General features: G+C 39.0%; 1 protein-coding gene and 2 non-coding genes across 3 annotated transcripts in view; 2 read left to right on the top strand and 1 right to left on the bottom strand.

Moving 5' to 3' along the window:
* The window catches only part of LOC133608919 (transcription initiation factor TFIID subunit 4-like), a 328,756-nt gene that overhangs the window by 226,828 nt on the left and 82,408 nt on the right, over positions 1 to 19,520 (bottom strand). The window lies entirely within an intron of this gene.
* Positions 639 to 710, top strand: trnap-agg (transfer RNA proline (anticodon AGG)). Its single transcript has one exon. It is a non-coding gene; the product is annotated as a tRNA-Pro (tRNA).
* On the top strand, positions 812 to 883 carry trnap-ugg (transfer RNA proline (anticodon UGG)). The gene has a single exon. It is a non-coding gene; the product is annotated as a tRNA-Pro (tRNA).

The following is a 19,520-nucleotide window of genomic DNA, read 5'->3' as shown; positions in this document are numbered from 1 at the left end:
TTTTTTTCTTTCAAAATAGCCATACCTTTAAATTAGTGGTAAAAGTGCAATATGCTAACGTAGTTTTAGATTGTATTCCCTGTTAAAATCTCATAATTCATGAGAATTTTTGTTGAAAGTTGATTTTTCGGGGCTTGTTGGTCTCGTCGTATGATTCTCGCTTAGGGTGCGAGAGGTCCCGGGTTCAAATCCCTAACAGTGCTTTTGAACTCTCAGCTCACTTTTCCAAACTGTGCAAATTCAAGGGATCAATCAAAATTGTAGTGAATCAAATTTGGTGGGATTTAACATAGGGCTTGTTGGTCTAGTAGTATGATTCTCGCTTTGGGTGTGAGAGGTCCTGGGTTCAATTCCTGGACAAGCCCTAAGCAGTGATTTTAAACTCTTAGCTTAATTTTCCAAACTGCGCAGACTCAAGGGATCCTTGAAAATTTATAAAATCAAGTACAGTGGGACCTCAATTTACGAGCTGTAATTGATTACGAAAAGCTTGTAACCCTTAGTTCTTTTTTTGCATCAAAATAGCCATACCTTTAAATTAGTGGTAAAAGTGCAATATACTAATGTAGTTTTAGATTGTATTCCCTGTTAAAATCTCACAATTCATGAGAATTTTTGTTGAATGGTGATTTTTTTGGGGCTTGTTGGTCTAGTCGTATGATTCTCGCTTAGGGTGCGAGAGGTCCCGGGTTCAATTCCCGGACAAGCCCCTAACAGTGCTTTTGAACTCTCAGCTCAATTTTCCAAACTGCACAAATTCAAGGGATCAATCAAACTTGTAGTGAATCAAATTTGGTGGTGTTTAACATAGGGCTTGTTGGTCTAGTGGTATGATCCTTGCTTTGGGTGCGAGAGGTCCCGGGTTCAATTCCTGGACAAGCCCTAAGCAGTGATTTTAAACTCTTAGCTTAATTTTCCAAACTGCGCACACTCAAGGGATCCATGAAAATGTATAAAATCAAGTACAGTGGGACCTCAATTTACGAGCTCTAATTGATTACGAAAGAGCTTGTAACCCTTAGTTCTTTTTTTGCATCTTAATAGCCATACCTTTAAATTAGTGGTAAAAGTGCAATATACTAACATAGTTTTAGATTGTATTCCCTGTTAAAATCTCACAATTCATGAGAATTTTTGTTGAAAGTTGATTTTTGGGGCTTGTTGGTCTAGTCGTATAATTCTCGCTTAGGGTGCATTTTATTTAATATACAATTGATGTTTTTTCGTTTGTTTTTTGAAAGTTGATTTTGCACTATTAAGTTATACAAGCGTTGCTTGTTCCATATTCAGTGTTAAAGCAAATCAATGTAGCAAACTGAGCAATAATTAACGTTTTATTCATGCACTTTCTCTTGCTACTTCAAGGCTTGAATGTTTGATTCCTTCATTATTGTTATTTTATTTTCAAATTTATTATTAGTCCGTGGAAAAAGTTTATTTTGATATTTACCTCAGAAGGCTGCAAATAGAAAAGAGGCATTACATTTTTTATTTTAATTGTATTTGATATGCCATTGATATTTTTTTAATTATTATTATTATTATTTGAAACTCGATTTTGCATGTCACTATAAAGTTATATACTGGTAAGCCTTGCTTGGGTCCCTATTAAAAGGTTAATTTGTTCAACCTTGGCCCGCGGCTTTGTTCAGTTTTAAATATTGGCCCACTCTGTATTTGAGTTTGACACCCGTGGTGTAGAATGTTCTGGGCTTCAGACATGATTTTATTTCAGAATTCCTTGAGATAAAAAAAACGCCTGGTAAGGCTTTGTGTATGTAGTGTGTGCCTTCCTTGGTTTACAGCTATGTTGTTATTATGCTGTTTGTTACTTATGTATGTTATGTTGCAGCTATTTAAAATAGTTTTGTCAATTTGTTCTGGCCTGAAACAAATCGGCCCTTTGAAACATATCTTTGTCTTTGTGTGTTGTATGTAGACCACGTTGCGTAGCAGAGTTCAGTGATGCAAATGCATGTCAAGTTGATCAACAGATTGTATTATTCTCCACTGCAATAACAGTACTGAAATGATGGCTAAAAGGGCATTAAATGGGGCCTTAAAGGGGAACATTATCACCAGACCTATGTAAGCGTCAATATATACCTTGATGTTGCAGAAAAAAGACCATATATTTTTTTAACTGATTTCCGAACTCTAAATGGGTGAATTTTGGCGAATTAAACGCCTTTCTATTATTCGCTCTCGGAGCGACGTCACATCGGGAAGCACTCCGCCATTTTCTCAAAAACATTACAAGCACCGAGTCAAATCAGCTCTGTTATTTTCCGTTTTTTCGACTGTTTTCCGTACCTTGGAGACATCATGCCTGGTCGGTGTGTTGTCGGAGGGTGTAACAACACGAACAGGGACGGATTCAAGTTGCACCAGTGGCCCAAAGATGCGAAAGTGGCAAGAAATTGGACGTTTGTTCCGCACACTTTACCGACGAAAGCTATGCTACGACAGAGATGGCAAGAATGTGTGGATATCCTGCGACACTCAAAGCAGATGCATTTCCAACTGGACTGGACAGATCAGCTTTCAGGAAGAGAGCGGATGAGGGTATGTCTAGAGAATATATTAATTGATGAAAACTGGGCTGTCTGCACTCTCAAAGTGCATGTTGTTGCCAAATGTATTTCATATGCTGTAAACCTAGTTCATAGTTGTTAGTTTCCTTTAATGCCAAACAAACACATACAAATCATTGGTTAGTGTGACGACCGGGGCGCATGGTGATGCGGGGCTTGTTCTCCCAGGAATGCATACGGGCTTCAGACACAGCGTGCAGGTAAGAAAGGATTTATTTAATAAATAAATTATACTGGAACTAACAAAAACGTGCTCATAGCACAGAAGGCAAAAAACTAAAAGAGCTAGCGTGGGAGCTAGAAGGTAAAAAGGAGTCTAGCGTGGAAGCTAGCAGGTTCAGAGCAGGAAACAAAAGTCGTCATCTGTTGTACGAAAACAAACTAGGAAGCAAGACAGAATGACAGGGAAGGCAGGCTTAAATAATAATGTCAGTGATGACCAACAGGTGCGCGTCGGGAACACACGCGGCAGGTGAAAACAATAAGCAGCCATGGCAACAAACTCAGGTGTACAAAACAGGCACTCAAGGAGTCCAAAACTAACAAAAAACACAAGTACCTTGAAAACATAAACAAAAATATGATCCGGGCAGCGGATCATAACAGTTAGAAGGCGATCGCCGAATTCGTCCTCGCTTTCTCCCGTGTCGCTGGCTATCGTGTCGTTTTCGTCGGTTTCGCTTGCATACGGTTCAAACCGATATGGCTCAATAGCTTCAGTTTCTTCTTCAATTTCGTTTTCGCTACCTGCCTCCACACTACAACCATCCGTTTCAATACATGCGTAATCTGTTGAATCGCTTAAGCCGCTGAAATCCGAGTCTGAATCCCAGCTAATGTCGCTATAGCTTGCTGTTCTATGCGCCATGTTTGTTTGTATTGGCATCACTGTGTGACGTCACCAGGAAAATGGACGGGTGTATATAACGATGGCTAAAATCAGGCACTTTGAAGCTTTTTTTAGGGATATTGCGTGATGGGTAAAATTTTGAAAAAAACTTCGAAAAATAAAAAAAAAGCCACTGGGAACTGATTTTTAATGGTTTTAACCCTTCTGAAATTGTGATAATGTTCCCCTTTAAAAAAAATAAAAAAAATATATAAGTAACTAAATAGTTACTTTTCACAGTAACGCATTACTTTTTGGTGTAAGTAACTGAGTTAGTAACTGAGTTACTTTTGAAATAAAGTAACTAGTAACTGTAACTAGTTACTGGTTTTCAGTAACTAACCCAACACTGCTTATACACGAGTCAATACTTGGGTGGTGAAAGTAGAGATTGGGAGTGGGACATTGCACTACATCCACCTTGTGACAACTCCTCCAGGTAGCATTAGTTTTGCTTAATTCAACACTGACTTTGAAAGAGGAGTTCAGAACATTCCGAAAGCGATTAATCAAATGCCTAATAAGCACATTTCTCCGTAATGACAGGCAGTTTGCTTCTGGCCTGAATTAGGCAGCAATGACGCAATGTGGTTGCAGGACTGGCCCAGAGCGAGCAGGAGATTTCCTGCGTTGGCTTTGATGAGGGCAAAACCAAGAACGGCAGAACTCCCACCGGGTGGCGAGAAGGCGCTCGCCGGCACTCCTCCGCGGCCACTTCGGCCGTCAGTGTCCACCGTGGGCCTTTTCCTCTCCTGTGCCGCCCCGCCGAGAACCTTCCTGCTCCGATATGAAACTTGACACGGTGGCGGGAGGTTGACAAAGACGATTAGAGCGTCTCTCTGAAGCTCACACGCCGCCGCCGCCTTCTCGGCCTCTCCTCCAGCGCTCCTTCTAATTACGCCTTCCCAGGGGAGACGGCGCACAACAACAGCGGGCAAGTACACGTAGGAGGTAGCATACCCGCTGCCGCGCCTCGGGCCCTGCACCTACCCTCGCCACGTCCTCATGGATAACTTGACCTGTCCTAAAATGAAACACGCCCAAGGCCGCGTTCACTCAGAAAGACAAAACAAGAACGCTGCTGCAGCCTCGCCTTTAACGCTCTCAGTCGCGTATGAAGGAAATAAAACGTTAGGCAAAACTGTGCAAAATTAACGAACGCAATGGGAATATTGTAGGTTCATTTTAGTGAAGCCTTCAACAAACACCGAAAATATGATTTTAACAATATAACTGGTTTGTAATGTGCAGACTCTGACACATCTCACAATTTAAAGACAATACAAAAGAACGCTTGTGTCAAAGTCAAGGCCCAGGGACCACATCTGTCCCGCTTGTGTAACGGTACACAAAAATGTCGGTTCGGTACGTACCTCGGTTTAGAGGTCACGGTTGGGTTCATTTTCGGTACAGTAAGAAAACAACAAAATATACATTTTTGGGTTATTTATTTACCAAATTTGCAAAATCTTCCACCTTCCATCTTCTTAGTGGAATATTTGATGTGAAGTAATCGGAACCTTGGATAGGTCAATAATTCATAATAACATTGATTTTGATTCAATATTATGTTTTAAGCAATGACAGTTTGAAAGGAAAAAAAACAGCTTTGTTTTATTAGTCAACATTGCAACTTTTTTTAAATTACATTTAACCTTTAAGCTTTTTTTATTTCACTTTTGTTATGTTTTTGTTTATTTCAATAGTATTTTTAGATTGTGCCGTGGGCCTTTAAAACATTAGCTGTGGGCCGCAAATGGCCTCCGGGGCACACTTTTGACACCCCTGATATAGATAATAAAAAATGTAATCTGATAAATCTATGTATAAAAAGCAGAGCCTGGCGACGCATGCGCGTTTATCATAACTCTCTCGGTCTCTGCCCCTCCCTCACGAATGCTTCTGCGCGCACAATTTGTTTTGTTTTTAACCCCTTCTTAACCCTGAACGTACATTGAAAATACACGCAACCCTAACTCAAAATGCCGGACATTTGAGGCATTTAAGAAACGCCGCCCTGACAGGTCCGTAAAAGAGGACATGTCCGGTGAAAAGAGGACGTATGGTCAGTCTATCGAACTATAATCCGCTACCTTTTTCCTACGCTTTGATCACGGCGGCTTATAAAACTGGGCGGCTAATTTATGGATTTTTCTTTGCTGACAGCCACAATATTTTGTGTTCAACAAATATGTTTTCATTGTGCAATGGCAACATTTTTTGGACGAGTTCCCTCACTGCAGATGTTGAGGGTTGAAAACGTCCCTCCTAATTTATTGCCTTGAACCGGAAGTAAAACCGCCTATAGCGTTTCTACTCGTGTGGATTCTTCATTCATCACTCCAAGCAACGTTTACAGTATAACTAAAACAATTCATTCTTACTAAACCGTCCCATATGTGTCTGTAGGAGTGTTTTCATGCATGTCAAAAAAAATAGATTTTCGAATTAATCGCGATTCTTATTTGTAATGATTTTTAATCGATTTAAACATATATTTATTTTTATTAATCAGTCCTTTCCAGCCAGGCAAATCATATTGTTGATATAGATGCCAATATTTGCTGTACAGATAAGTGAGTAATACAAAAATGTATTTGTCTATTTTATAGAGGAATGTAGTTAATCATAGAACTGGCACCCACTGTTATTAAAAAACTACTGATTATGAATAGAGAATCGTTTTGAATTGAGAATCGATTATGAATGGAATTGTTACCCCCAAGAATCGAATCTAATCGCGTGGATCACAAAGATTCACAACCGTACAAGCGAGCGTCGTTTGCATTTGTTTTGTTAACTTACAATGGCATTATTTTTGTACTGTTTCAGTTTCACAAATTCCTCAGTAAATTCACCGAAAACGTCACCGTGGAGTTATTGAGTCTGTTTAGCTGATTGGAGAGCTAGCTTCCGCAGCTAGTGGGTCCATGACGATGACTTCTGTTTTGTTTCATCAGCCGTTTCACTGCCGTGTTACTGGCACTGTTTGGAAACAATTAAGGTATGTAATTAAAAATTTACAAAATAATTCTATGTAAATAACTAATTTCACAATGTATATATCTGCAGCTTATAGTCCGGTGCGATCAATATATGGCAAAAAATGTTATTCTAAAATTTAATGGGTGCGGCTTATATCCCAATGCGCTCTATAAAATACAGTACCGTATTTTCCGCACTATAAGGCGCACCTAAAAACCACAATTTTTCTCAAAAGCTGACAGTGCGCCTTATAACCCGGTGCGCTTTATTACGATTCATTTTCATAAAGTTTCGGTCTCGCAACTTCGGTAAACAGCCGCCATCTTTTTTCCCGGTAGAACAGGAAGCGCTTCTTCTTCTACGCAAGCAACCGCCAAGGAAAGCACCCGCCCCCATAGAACAGGAAGCGCTTCACCCGCCCCCGGAAGAAGAAGAAAAAACGCGCGGATATCACCGTACGTTTCATTTCCTGTTTACATCTGTAAAGACCACAAAATGGCTCCTACTAAGCGATCCGGTTCATAAAAAGACGCAATCTCTCCATCCGCACACGGATTACTACCGTATTTCACAGCTGATATTCCTGTGAACCGCACTGTGGAACGGGAGCACGTACGGTGAATATTCGCACCACAGGGAATGAGAAGTCATCCTTCACTGTGGTTCTAGCTTGCCATGCTAACTTCCACCCATGATGATATTCAAAAGGAAGACCTTGCCAAAAGAGACCTTTCCAGCCGGCGTCATCATAAAAGCTAACTCGAAGGGATGGATGGATGAAGAAAAGATGAGCGAGTGGTTAAGGGAAGTTTACGCGAAGAGGCCGGGTGGCTTTTTTCACACAGCTCCGAAGGCGAACACACCTTCACTAAGACGGGCAGATAGCGCCGGTCGACATACGCCAACATCTGCCAGTGGATCGTAAATGCCTGGGCAGATAGTTTCGGTCACAACTGTGGTCCGAGCTTTCCGGAAGGCAGGATTCACAGAACTGCTGCACAACAACAGCGACACTGAATCCGATGACTTCGACGAGGCGGAGCCGGCCATTTTTGGATCCCACGCTTGCGCAACTTTTCAATTCGGACACCGAAGACGAAGAATTCGAAGGATTTACGAATGAAGAATAACTTCAGAAGGTGAGCGCTATGTTTATTTTGTGTGTTGTGACATTAACGTTCGAGCAACATTATGTTGCTATTTATTGCTCTACACCATTTTGAATTTTACTATGTTTGTGATTGCACATTTGCGTACATTTTGGGACAGAGTTGTTAGAACGCTGGTTTTCAATATATTATTAAAGTTTGACTGAACTATCTGACTGTTTTTTTGACATTCACTTTAGCGCAGCGTTTTTTTGACATTCACTTTAGCGCAGCGTAGGCGCGGCTTATAGTCCGGGGCGGCTTATTGGTGGACAAAATTATGAAATATGTAATTCATAGAAGGTGCGGCTAATAATCCGGTGCGCCTTATAGTGCGGAAAATACGGTACTTCATTTTTCTTACTAAATGTATTCATTCCTTCTATTTTTACAGAAAAAAATGTTTATACTGCAAAAAATTTAATATCTTTAAATGTAATACATTGTCCGATCACGCCACAAATACTATATTATGTATTGTCTTACAATCATATTTTTGCACAAATGGAAATAAATACCTAAGTGTCTCCTTTTAACCTTTACTTATGATTTCAAAGATAGTTATCTGCCAATTTGTTTGTAAAAAAAAAAAATGTTAAATTAACGCTGTTAATTGGTTCAGGACAGGGCCACAATGAATGTATTTCCGTGAAGTAGGAATCATTAATAATGAATACAATATCTTCATATCTAGAGCATAAAAACATGTTTACTCATTTCTAAATAGTTATTTTTTTAACATTATGAGAGCCCTCGAGACATGAAATAACACACTCAAGTCACCTTTACACTCTTTTAATCCAAACATAGTAATGCTGCCTGAGACTGAGCCCCAATCAGTGGCACCAATACTAAACAGCGTGCTGTGGTATTTTCAGTTTATTTAGCCATTTTGTGCTTTAAAATGTTTTATTTAGGACCCAAAAATGTAGAATATACCCCCCCCAAAATGTTTTAAATCTGCAATATATTTTTTTAACTCACCTAAGTTTGTCTGTTTTTATGTATGCCTTTTTTTACTATCTTTATGGATATTTATTTTTATTTCTACTGCCATTTACTATTTTATCTATCAGTCCATTTAGCTGTGTTTTATATATAGCCTCGTCTGTACTTATTGTGATTTCTATTATATTCTTTTATCTTTCTGTTTTTAATTTGTACAGACCTTTGGAACAGTAATGGCGGTAATAAAATGGTGCTATTTAAAAAAAATAAACCTTGACCTTGACCAATATTTGAAGCGTGATGCGGCAAGGGAGGCCTGTAATCAAATGTATAGGGAATGATGTAATAATTTCATGAGGGGATACACTGTTCAAGAGGCCCTCTGAAGGCAACCATTACTGCGATGCAGCCTTAATGAAAACCAGTTTGACACCCCTGAGTACATTTGTATACACTTTTGTTTGCATAGCAGTATTACTATCTACTGAAAATGAGAAAACACACGCCATTATTGTCATTATAATATTAATTGTGTGTCTTTGCTTCATTGGGGAGATTCCCGCATGCTAATGAAAGCATGAACTTGTGTTACATTTAAAAAATAAAAAAGTGTAATAAATCACATTACCGTACATCTTTAATACTTGGTTGTTGTTTTTTTATTTGTTTAAAGTTGGCTAATCACTTTTTACACAATTGTTCAAATGTGACTAAAAGAATATATGATGGTGACAGTTTGACCCTGCAACAGATCATCATTATTATCATTTGCATTGATTCCAATGGAGTAATATTGTTTAGAAAATATTATCAAATCGGAAAAATGTTACTTTAAATCACTTTAGATTGTTACAATGTACAATTAAGAGATTCTTAATACGTGTATCTGTGTTTCTAGATTTTGTTGCTGTTTCTGCATAAATGATAAAAATATTCATTAACTCACTGAACGTGAAGGTATCGTAATGAGTAACATTGTTTATTCTCTATAATATAATTAAATTTTTTTCATATGGTGTTTTTAGTTGGACAATGAAAATAATTATTTTATTTATTATCGCTAACAGATAAAAGTATAATGAGCATTTTTATAAATTAGTTGTAAAATAATTATATTTATTAGTAATATTTGATCATATATTATTAATATTTCCATTCCGGTTTTTTTGTTTGTTTGTTTGTTTTAAAGCTAATTAACTTGCACCTTAAAGTATCCCCATACATCAGGGGTGTCAAACTCAAATACAGAGTGGGCCAAAATTTAAAACTGAACAAAGCCGCGGGCCAAGGTTGAACAAATTAACCTTTTAATAGGGACCCAAACAAGTTTTGCATAAAACATTGAACAAGCAAGGCTTATATAACATTATAGTGACATGCAAAATCGAGTTTCAAATAATAATAATAATTAAAAAAATATCAATGGCATATCAAATACAATTTAAATAAAAATGGAATGCCTCTTTTCTATTTGCAGCCTTCTGAGGTAAATACAACATTAACTTTTTCCACAGGCTAATAAATTTGAAAAAAAAAAAAAATGAATAAATCAACCTTTCAGGACTTTAAACTGCTCAGTTTGCAACACACTGATCTAATCTGATGTGCCCAAGCCAGATACCTGCCATCTTTTCTTGGATGTTAGTTCATTAATGTCGGGGCTCAGGCTTTGAGCTGAAACATCCCTCATTATCGAACAAAGGTGTTCATCAGTCATTATATCTCGTATTCCACAGTCTTGGGGGCGTGCTTTACAGCCACTGCTTTCAACGTCCTCTACGAGCTGACATCACGTCCGCTTTTCATCCCTTCTAACAACGTGCCCGCCCAGTCACAAGATATGAGCGGCTCCTGTACGCACACAAGTGAATGCAACGCATACTTCATCAACAGCGATACAGTTTACACTGAGAGTGGCCGTATAAGCAACTTTAACATTGTTAGAAATATACACCACACTGTGAATCCACACCAAACAAGAATGACAAACACATTTTGGGAGAACATCCGCACAGTAACACAACATAAACACAACAGAACAAATACCCAGAACCCGTTGCAGCACTAACTCTTCCGGGACGCTACAATATACACCACCGCTACCTCCAAACCCCCCACATATACACACACCTTGTAGCGTCCCGGAAGAGTTAGTGCTACAAAGGGTTCTGGGTATTTGTTCTGTTGTGTTTATGTTGTGTTACTGTGCGGATGTTCTCCCGAAATGTGTTTGTCATTCTTGTTTGGTGTGGATTCACAGTGTGGCGTATATTTCTAACAATGTTAAAGGTTTTTATACGGCCACCCTCAGTGTAACCTGTATCGCTGAAGATCAAGTATGCGTTGCATTCACATCTGTGTGTGTGCAAAAGCCGCACATATTATGTAACTGAGCCAGCACTCGTTGGACTGGACGAAAAGGGGACGTTACAATTCTCGGGAGGGGCACTGAAATTTGGGAGTCTCCCGGGAGGTTTGGCAAGTATGAAAAATCGCGGTGTACCACGACACCGCCGCTATATATAATCGGCGGGCCAGCTCTAGTGTTACCGTAATTTGATATCACCTCACGGGCCAAGTGAAATTACACGGCAGCCAAATTTGGCCCACGGGCCAAAGTTTGACACCCATGCCATACACTAACACATTACAATATTTTGGAATAATGTAGACGGATCTTTTTTGATGGACAATGACTGAATGTTATTGTTTTATTATATATAAGAGATAAAAGTATTATGAGTGTTTTTTAATTAGTTTAAATCAATTCACATGTTTTGTTCTCTTTATAAAAAAATTTTTTTTTAAACTAACTTATTAAATGTTAAAGTATCCTCAAGAATAACACATACCTGCCAACTTTTGAAATCAGAAAAACCTAGTAGCCAGGGTCCAGGGGCCGCAGGACAAAGTCCTGGTGGGGGGTTCAGGCTTCGCCCCCCGACGCAAAATGATTATTAGCATTCAGACAGGTTAAAATGTTGCTAAAACCATCACTTTTCTATCAGTCACAGTGACTTTTCAAAACAAAAATATTACAGCAAAAATCATATGGGTTGATTGACATGTTTATTCTGTAAGCTAACTTCAATAGTTTGAAAGTATTTTGACAGTTAATGCCAGTTATCCTGTCAACCTTTCACAAGACTTCAATTTGTTCATTGAAAGTATAAACACTTTTTACAGTAAACAAATGGTAAAACAGTACTAAACAATTCCATTTAAAAAAAAAAATTGGTGTCATTATTAACTTTCTGTCCAAGCTTGTATAATCTACTGCCTTGTTCAATTGTAAAAAATATTCTGTGCCTAAAATTCACATTTCTATCACAATTATCATACTGTAAACATGGTAAGCTAACTTCATTAAAATTAATAGTCCTGTCAATAGCATGGAATTACAATTCAAATGTAGTTTTTTTGTAAGCCTTTCAAAAGAATTCAAAATATGAACAATTAATGAAAATTCATTTTAGCCATCAGACACTTGAAAAGTGGCACATCACATCTCTAATGTAATCATTTGAACTTTTCAACAGAAATAGCACTGCAAAAATATTAAGGACATACTTCTGTATTTTGGTAGTTATGCTGTCAACATTTAACAAGATTTCTTCAACTTGGACTTGAAAGCATAAATAGTATAAACACTTTTAACAGTATAACAGTACTAAACAATTCCAATAGATAACATTGGTGTCATTACCTTTTTGTGGCTAAAATCCGAAAAACGTTGAAAGTTTTCCACTTGTATCGCTAGCAACGGCATTAGACTTGTGTTTTTTTGTCCCAACGTGGTCTTTTACATGGCTAATTCCTCCGTGTCCGATCGAAAAATCTTGTCTGCACAAGGTGCAATTCGCGTAGTTGTCACCCTTTTTGGAACGGATAATTATTCCCGGATAGGCTTTTGAATATTCTTCACGGAATGACTGCAGTTTTCTTTTCGGTTTAAGACTCGTATGCGATTTTTCTCCGGCTGATTCCATGATCGTTCGCTCGTTTGGAAACAATGACAACAGGTGCCTCGTGCTTGGCAGCGGTGCTATAAATAGCCTCGCGGAATGGCTCGATAGGAAGTTACGGGAAGCAGGTCGAATGTCATTGTTGTTACGCGATTTCGTGAATAAAACTTTTTTTTAAATATTTTTTTTTAATTAATGAAAAACCGTATTTTTTATCACTGCAACCGTAACCCGGAATAGGTTGATGAAAACCGTACTAATTACGGGAAAACCGGAGTAGTTGGCAGGTATGATAACAGTTTTTTTTCCCAGATAAAATCTAAATATTTTGGAGAGTTTTTTTTATATATTTCTAAATAGAGATACATGTTTTTTGGACAATCATTTAATGTTCTTTGTTTGCTACTATAAATAAGAGATTAAAGTATTATGAGTGTTTTTTTTATATTGATTATGAATTATAATTTTTTAAGTCATTAAAAAATTACTTCAATAAAGTATAGCTCGTTTTTTTTAGGGGATTTTTGAGTGAGACAAGGATTCAGATTGCAGGCTAAATAATCATATCTGCTAATATTTACATTGCGCGATACAGCAAACCGATAAGGGGGGTCAATAAAATATATTATCGTATGATCTCGAATTGCCGTACGAACAATGATGAGGCACAATTCAACAATTGTTTAGTATTATTGTATTTATTTAATCAATTTTAGCCCATTCCCTTGTTCACATTGGTACATTTATCTTATTGCTGTTTTCAGGCATATACTGTACATCTATAGATCTTAAACTGATCTGGTATGACGGAATAATAAACTCTCTTTGGGGCTTTGGTTTCATTTCTTGGGGTGTTTTGGGATTGCTGGGGCTCAAATCAAATGCGCCCGAGACAAGTCTGACATTAAAAGGAGGGAACGAGATATGAAATGCAAAATATTCCCGACTACTAGCTCAGTGCTAATAAAGCCGAGATGTAATTAGCTCTACCGCAGGAACCTGCCCCTTATTGGATTGGCTTGGCCGGGGGACATGAAGCTGGCAGCCACATGCATACATAAGCGTGGTTTCCGTATCAAGCGTGTGTGTTTCAAGAGAGGGCACGCCATCGGTGATGATAGGGTGTGCCATTTAGAAGGCTGACTGTAACGGATGGGGGTTGAACGCTACATGAAACACCCTTTCATGCCTTATTCGTGGTAAAAAAAAAAAAAAAAAAGGCCCAGAAAGCACATGAGGGTCACATTGCTTGAAAATGATGGAGGCAGGGTTCACATGGAGGTTGTTGCTAATACTAAAACAATATTACAAATGATTAGGCATGCATCTGGGGATAGGTTGATTGGCAACACTAAAATGGCCCTAGTGTGTGAATGTGAGTGTGAATGTTGTCTGTCTATCTGTGTTGGCCCTGCGATGAAGTGGCGACTTGTCCAGGGTGTACTCCGCCTTCCGCCTGATTGTAGCTGAGATAGGCTCCAGCGCCCCCCGCGACCCCGAAGGGAATAAGCGGTAGAAAATGGATGGATGGATTGTTTGGATTACATAAGATTTGCTTCTTCCGAGAGATGTCCAACCCAAAAAACCTCCCTCCCCCATTTACACTCATTCACACAAAAGGGTTGTTTCTTTCTGTTATTAATATTGTGGTTCCTACATTATATATCAATATATATCAATACAGTCTGCAAGGGATACAGTCCGTAAGCACACATGATTGTGCGTGCTGCTGCTCCACTAATAGTACTAACCTTTAACAGTTAATTTTACTCATTTTCATTAATTACTAGTTTCTATGTAACTGTTTTTATATTGTTTTACTTTCTTTTTTATTGAAGAAAATGTTTTTAATTTATTTATCTTATTTTATTTTTTTTAAAGTACCTTATCTTCACCATACCTGGTTGTCCAAATTAGGCATAATAATGTGTTAATTCCACGACTGTATATATCGGTTGATATCGGTATCGGTTAATATCGGCATCGGTAATTAAAGAGTTGGACAATATCGAAATATCGGCAAAAAGCCATTATCGGACATCCCTACTTCTTCCTAATCCTTTTTGGACATGTTGTAAAGACAAATAAGAATATGCAAATTGTATGATGCATTCTACACATGTTGGAAATAAACTTAAACCAGGGGTGTCCAAAATTGTTGACTGGATAAGTGTGGGAAGAGTGTTTTGCATTTTTCCCTTCATCCCTTGTAATGGATTTAAATGGGTGTAATTTTGATCTTCTTTTTTTTTCAATAGGAAGGTCGAAGGTTCGATCCCCGGGCTCGGGGGTCTTTCTGTGTGCAGTTTGCATGTTCTCCCCGTGACAGCGTGGGTTCCCTCCGGGTACTCCGGCTTCTTCCCACTCCCAAAGACATGCACCTGGGGTTAGGTTGATTGGCAACACTAAATTGGGCCGAGTGTGTGAATCCGAGAGTGAATGTTGTCTGTCTATCTGTGTTGGCCCTGCGATGAGGTGGCGACTTGTCCAGGGTGCACCCCGCCCTCTGCTCGAATGCAGCTGGGATAGGCTCCAGCACTCCCCGGCCACCCCGAGAGGGACAAGCGGTAGACAATGGATGGATGGATGGATGTCCAGAACCAATTACCAGCGATAAACAAGAGATTACTGTACATGTTTTGCTGGACAGTGATGATGGGTACACTTAAATGTACATCTAATGCACACTCTGTATTATATATCTCTGCAGAGAGTGGTGAGGACGGCGAAAAAGATCATAAGGACTCCTCTTCCTCCTATCCAGGAAATCGCAAAAAGCCACTGCCTGACCAGGGCTCAGAAAATCTGCAGAGACTCCTCCCACCCCCACCAAGGACTGTTTTCACTGCTGGACTCTAGAAAGAGGTTCCGCAGCCTCCGTAGCAGAACCTCCAGGTTCTGTAACAGCTTCTTCCCTCAGGCCATAAGACTCTTGAACGCATCATAATTATCCCCAAAAAAACGGATTAACTCACTGGAATATAAAGACAATACAACATACATCCATAAACGTGGATGCATATGCAAAAGTGCAATATATTTATCTGTACAATAATCTATTTATTTATATCTGCACCTTATTGCTCTTTTATCCTGCACTACAACGAGCTAATGCAACAAAATGTGGTTGTTATCTGTACTGTAAAGTTCAAATTTGAATGACAATAAAAGGAAGTCTAAGTCTAAGTCCCTCTATAGCAGTGGTCCCCAAACTTTTTGTAGCTGCGGACCGGTCAACGCCTGAAAATTTGTCCCACCGGGGTTTTTTTTTTTTTTTTTTTGGTCATAAAGAAATACAATCATGTGTGCTTACGGACTGTATCCCTGCAGACTGTATTGATTGACTAATTGTAAGTATATCTTGTGTTTTTCATGTTGATTTAATAAAAAATAAATAAACAAAAAAAAGTATTTTTTTATTTTTTATTTTTTTCTTGTGCGGCCCGGTATCAATCGATCCACGGACCGGTATCGGGCCACGGCCCGGTGTTTGGGGACCACTGCTCTATATAGAGTAAATATAGCATTTATTTCATATTGATTGATAAACAGATCAAAAAGCCGAGTACCGTATTTTTTGGACTGTAAGTCGCAGTTTTTTTCATAGTTTGGGGGTGCGACTTATACTCAGGAGCGACTTTTAGCGATTAGGAGTGACAGATTGTTTGGTAAACGTATAGCATGTTCTATATGTTATAGTTATTTGAATGACTCTTACCATAATATGTTACGTTAACATACCAGTTGGTTATTTATGCCTCATATAACGTACACTTATTCAGCCTGTTGTTCACTATTCTTTATTTATTTGAAATTGCCTTTCAAATGTCTATTCTTGGTGTTGGGTTTTATCAAATACATTTCCCCAAAAAATGCGACTTATATATGTTTTTTCCCTTCTTTATTATGCATTTTCGGCCGGTGCGACTTATACGCCGAAAAATACGGTACAGTGTTCAGTGTTGTTTTGCAGGCTCCTGATTGGCTTAACGAGCATGCCAAGAACTACGAACAACAAGTTATTTTATATTGAAGGGACATTTGATCTTGTAGGTTGTGAGTTCAAACCCCGGCCGAGTCATACCAAAGACTATAAAAATGGGACCCATTACCTCCCTGCTTGGCACTCAGCACCAAGGGTTGGAATTGGGGGTTAAATCACCAAAAATGATTCCCGGGCGCGGCCACCGCTGCTGCCCACTGCTCCCCTCACCTCCCAGGGGGTGATCAAGGGTGATGGGTCAAATGCAGAGAATAATTTCGCCGCACCTAGTGTGTGTGTGACAATCATTGATACTTTAACTTTAACTTTACATGTAAATAAGACAGTGTTTTACAGACTGTGTCTCCTTGTCGTACAAGATTGGATTTCGGGAGTGAAGCTGAGCTTCAAGTTTGGCGGAGGGTCTTCTGATTGGCTGTCCTGTGATTACAGCGGAAGATGGGACGGCGTGGCGAAGTTGGTAGAGTGGCCGTGCCAGCAATCGGAGGGTTGCTGGTTACTGGGGTTCAATCCCCACCTTCTACCATCCTAGTCACGTCCGTTGTGTCCTTGGGCAAGACACTTCACCCCTTGCTCCTGATGGCTGCTGGTTAGCGCCTTGCATGGCAGCTCCCGCCATCAGTGTGTGAATGTGTGTGTGAATGGGTAAATGTGGAAATACTGTCAAAGCGCTTTGAGTACCTTGAAGGTAGAAAAGCGCTATACAAGTATAACCCATTTATCATTTATTTATTTATAAGATGGGTGTTTACAGGCAGATGACAGGTGTAGGGTAGGAGGACAGCTGCTTTCACTTTGCACTGTAAACTACACACACACACACACACACGCACACACGCACGCACATGAGGACGGACATTAACTGGAAACACACGCCCTGCAGTGCGCTTGTATGCATGTGTGTGTGTACAGCTGGACTGTCGACTTAAAGTGAGATACACACACACCCACACCCACACGAGTGCATGCTAGTAGCTTCTGGCTGACCTTTCTCGGGCCTGCTGGCCGCACTCATCAGTCAAATTTTGGATAAAACAAGCTATTTTTGTTGGTGTGATGTAAAGGTAACGCAGGACAGGCTTTGACGTGGGGCTTGCGTGTTTGCGACAAACTTGGCCCCGTGGCGCCGGAGCTTTGTCGAGACGCGCTTGTGCCCTCGGGCGATAACGAAGAGGACAGCAAACAACAAAAAGTGTATGAGACTGCACAAGTGGGATTGCTTCACTTTGCCTGCGGAAAGAGGAGCAAAACTATCTGCAATGAGAAGCAAGAGACGGCGGTGTTCCGCCTTTTTTTGTACTTTTGGCACTTTGGACATCGTGGATATAAAAGGAAGTAGAGTCTCACGCAGATCGGGAATTTACTTTGGATGCAAGGGAATGAAATGTACAGTATGCAATGTTGCGCGCGACCAGTCTTCCTCTCAGGGAATAAAACACACTGGTCAATCCCAAATTCTTTTGGATGACATATATGTTGAGTAAGAAGGACCACCAAGACAGAATGATACTTGGCCAAGTTTACTAAAGCTTTAGGAGACCAGCCCTTACAAAGCGACAGTTGTTTTTTTTATTTTTTATTTTTTTTTTTGGTCATAAAAAAATACAATCATGTGTGCTTACGGACTGTATCCCTGCAGACTGTATTGATCTATAATGTAGGAACCAGAAAAAAAGAAAGAAAAAAAAAAATGTTTTTCTTTTTTCTTTTATTTCTTGTGCGTCCTGGTACCAATCGATCAGCGGACCGGTACCGGTGGTTGGGGACCACTGGTCTGGAGCAGTGGTTCTGAACCATTTTGACCTCGGGAGGGGCCAACTCAAACATGAACACTGAATCAGTAATCTTACTCTTGATTTGAATCATAATCAATAATTACATCTAACCTACCTACAGTTTACAACCGTGTCAAATAATATGAAAGCATGTGTTAATCACAGAGTTAATTTTCAAGGTTAAGGTCAGGCTGATCACAAGAAGAAATACTAATGAAATATACTGCAGGAAAAGGGACTCATAAATAACTGACAAAAATTACACTAGGGGTGTCAAAAAAAGACATTTTCAAATGAATCTCGATTCTTACTTTTAACCATTTTTAATCGATTTAAAAAAATCCTAAAAAGATATATATTTTTTTTAATCTGTAAATATACATATGTTTAATCTGTCCTGTCCAGCCACTCAGGCAAATCATATTGTTGATGTAGATCAGGGGTGCCAAACTCATTTTAGCTCAGGGGCCGCATGGAGGAAAATCTGTGCACAGGAGGGCCGGACTATTAAAATCATGGCATTAAAATTTAAAAAATAAAGACAACTTCAGATTGTTTTCTTTGTCTTACTTTGGCCAAAAATAGAACAAACACATTCTGAAAATATTACAATAAAAATATAGAAAAAAAATACCGGCAGCAGTAAAGTTCTTCTTTCCATGAAGGAAAGAAGAAAGTGAATGAATGTTTATAACTGAAATGAATGTTTATAACTAAATACATTTACATATGCATAAAAATGTGTTTTCTTTTGTATTATTTTTTTTTAATGAACGTTTATGACAACCTTTTTCCAAAACACAATATAGAATGTGAGATATAACAGGATAATGCATATATTTATCATTTGTTTTCTAAATGGTTACAAAAAAGTGGGACCCCACAAATTTACTGTGGGACCCCATTTTTATGACTTGATGGGGTCCCAGGACCCCCATTTTGGAAATTTCCTACCGCCAACACTGATGGAGTATTGGTGGGTGCAAAACAGCTGCAGGCATCCCAGGGGCCATAGATAATTCATTTGTGGGCCGGATCTGGCCCGCGGGCCTTGACTTTGACACCCCTGATGTAGATAATCATATCTGCTGTACAGATTTACTTTAGAAAAGAGAAGTGTTGGATATTTCTCTTGTTGCCTTATTTGTATTTGACTTTATTAAATGTTTGGGTAGAATGTTATTAAACAAAACCAAGTTTCTTTTAGGTAATA

This window comes from Nerophis lumbriciformis, linkage group LG06 (assembly GCF_033978685.3).
Source record: "Nerophis lumbriciformis linkage group LG06, RoL_Nlum_v2.1, whole genome shotgun sequence".
NCBI lineage: Eukaryota > Metazoa > Chordata > Actinopteri > Syngnathiformes > Syngnathidae > Nerophis > Nerophis lumbriciformis.
This window is presented reverse-complemented; position numbering and strand designations above follow the sequence as displayed.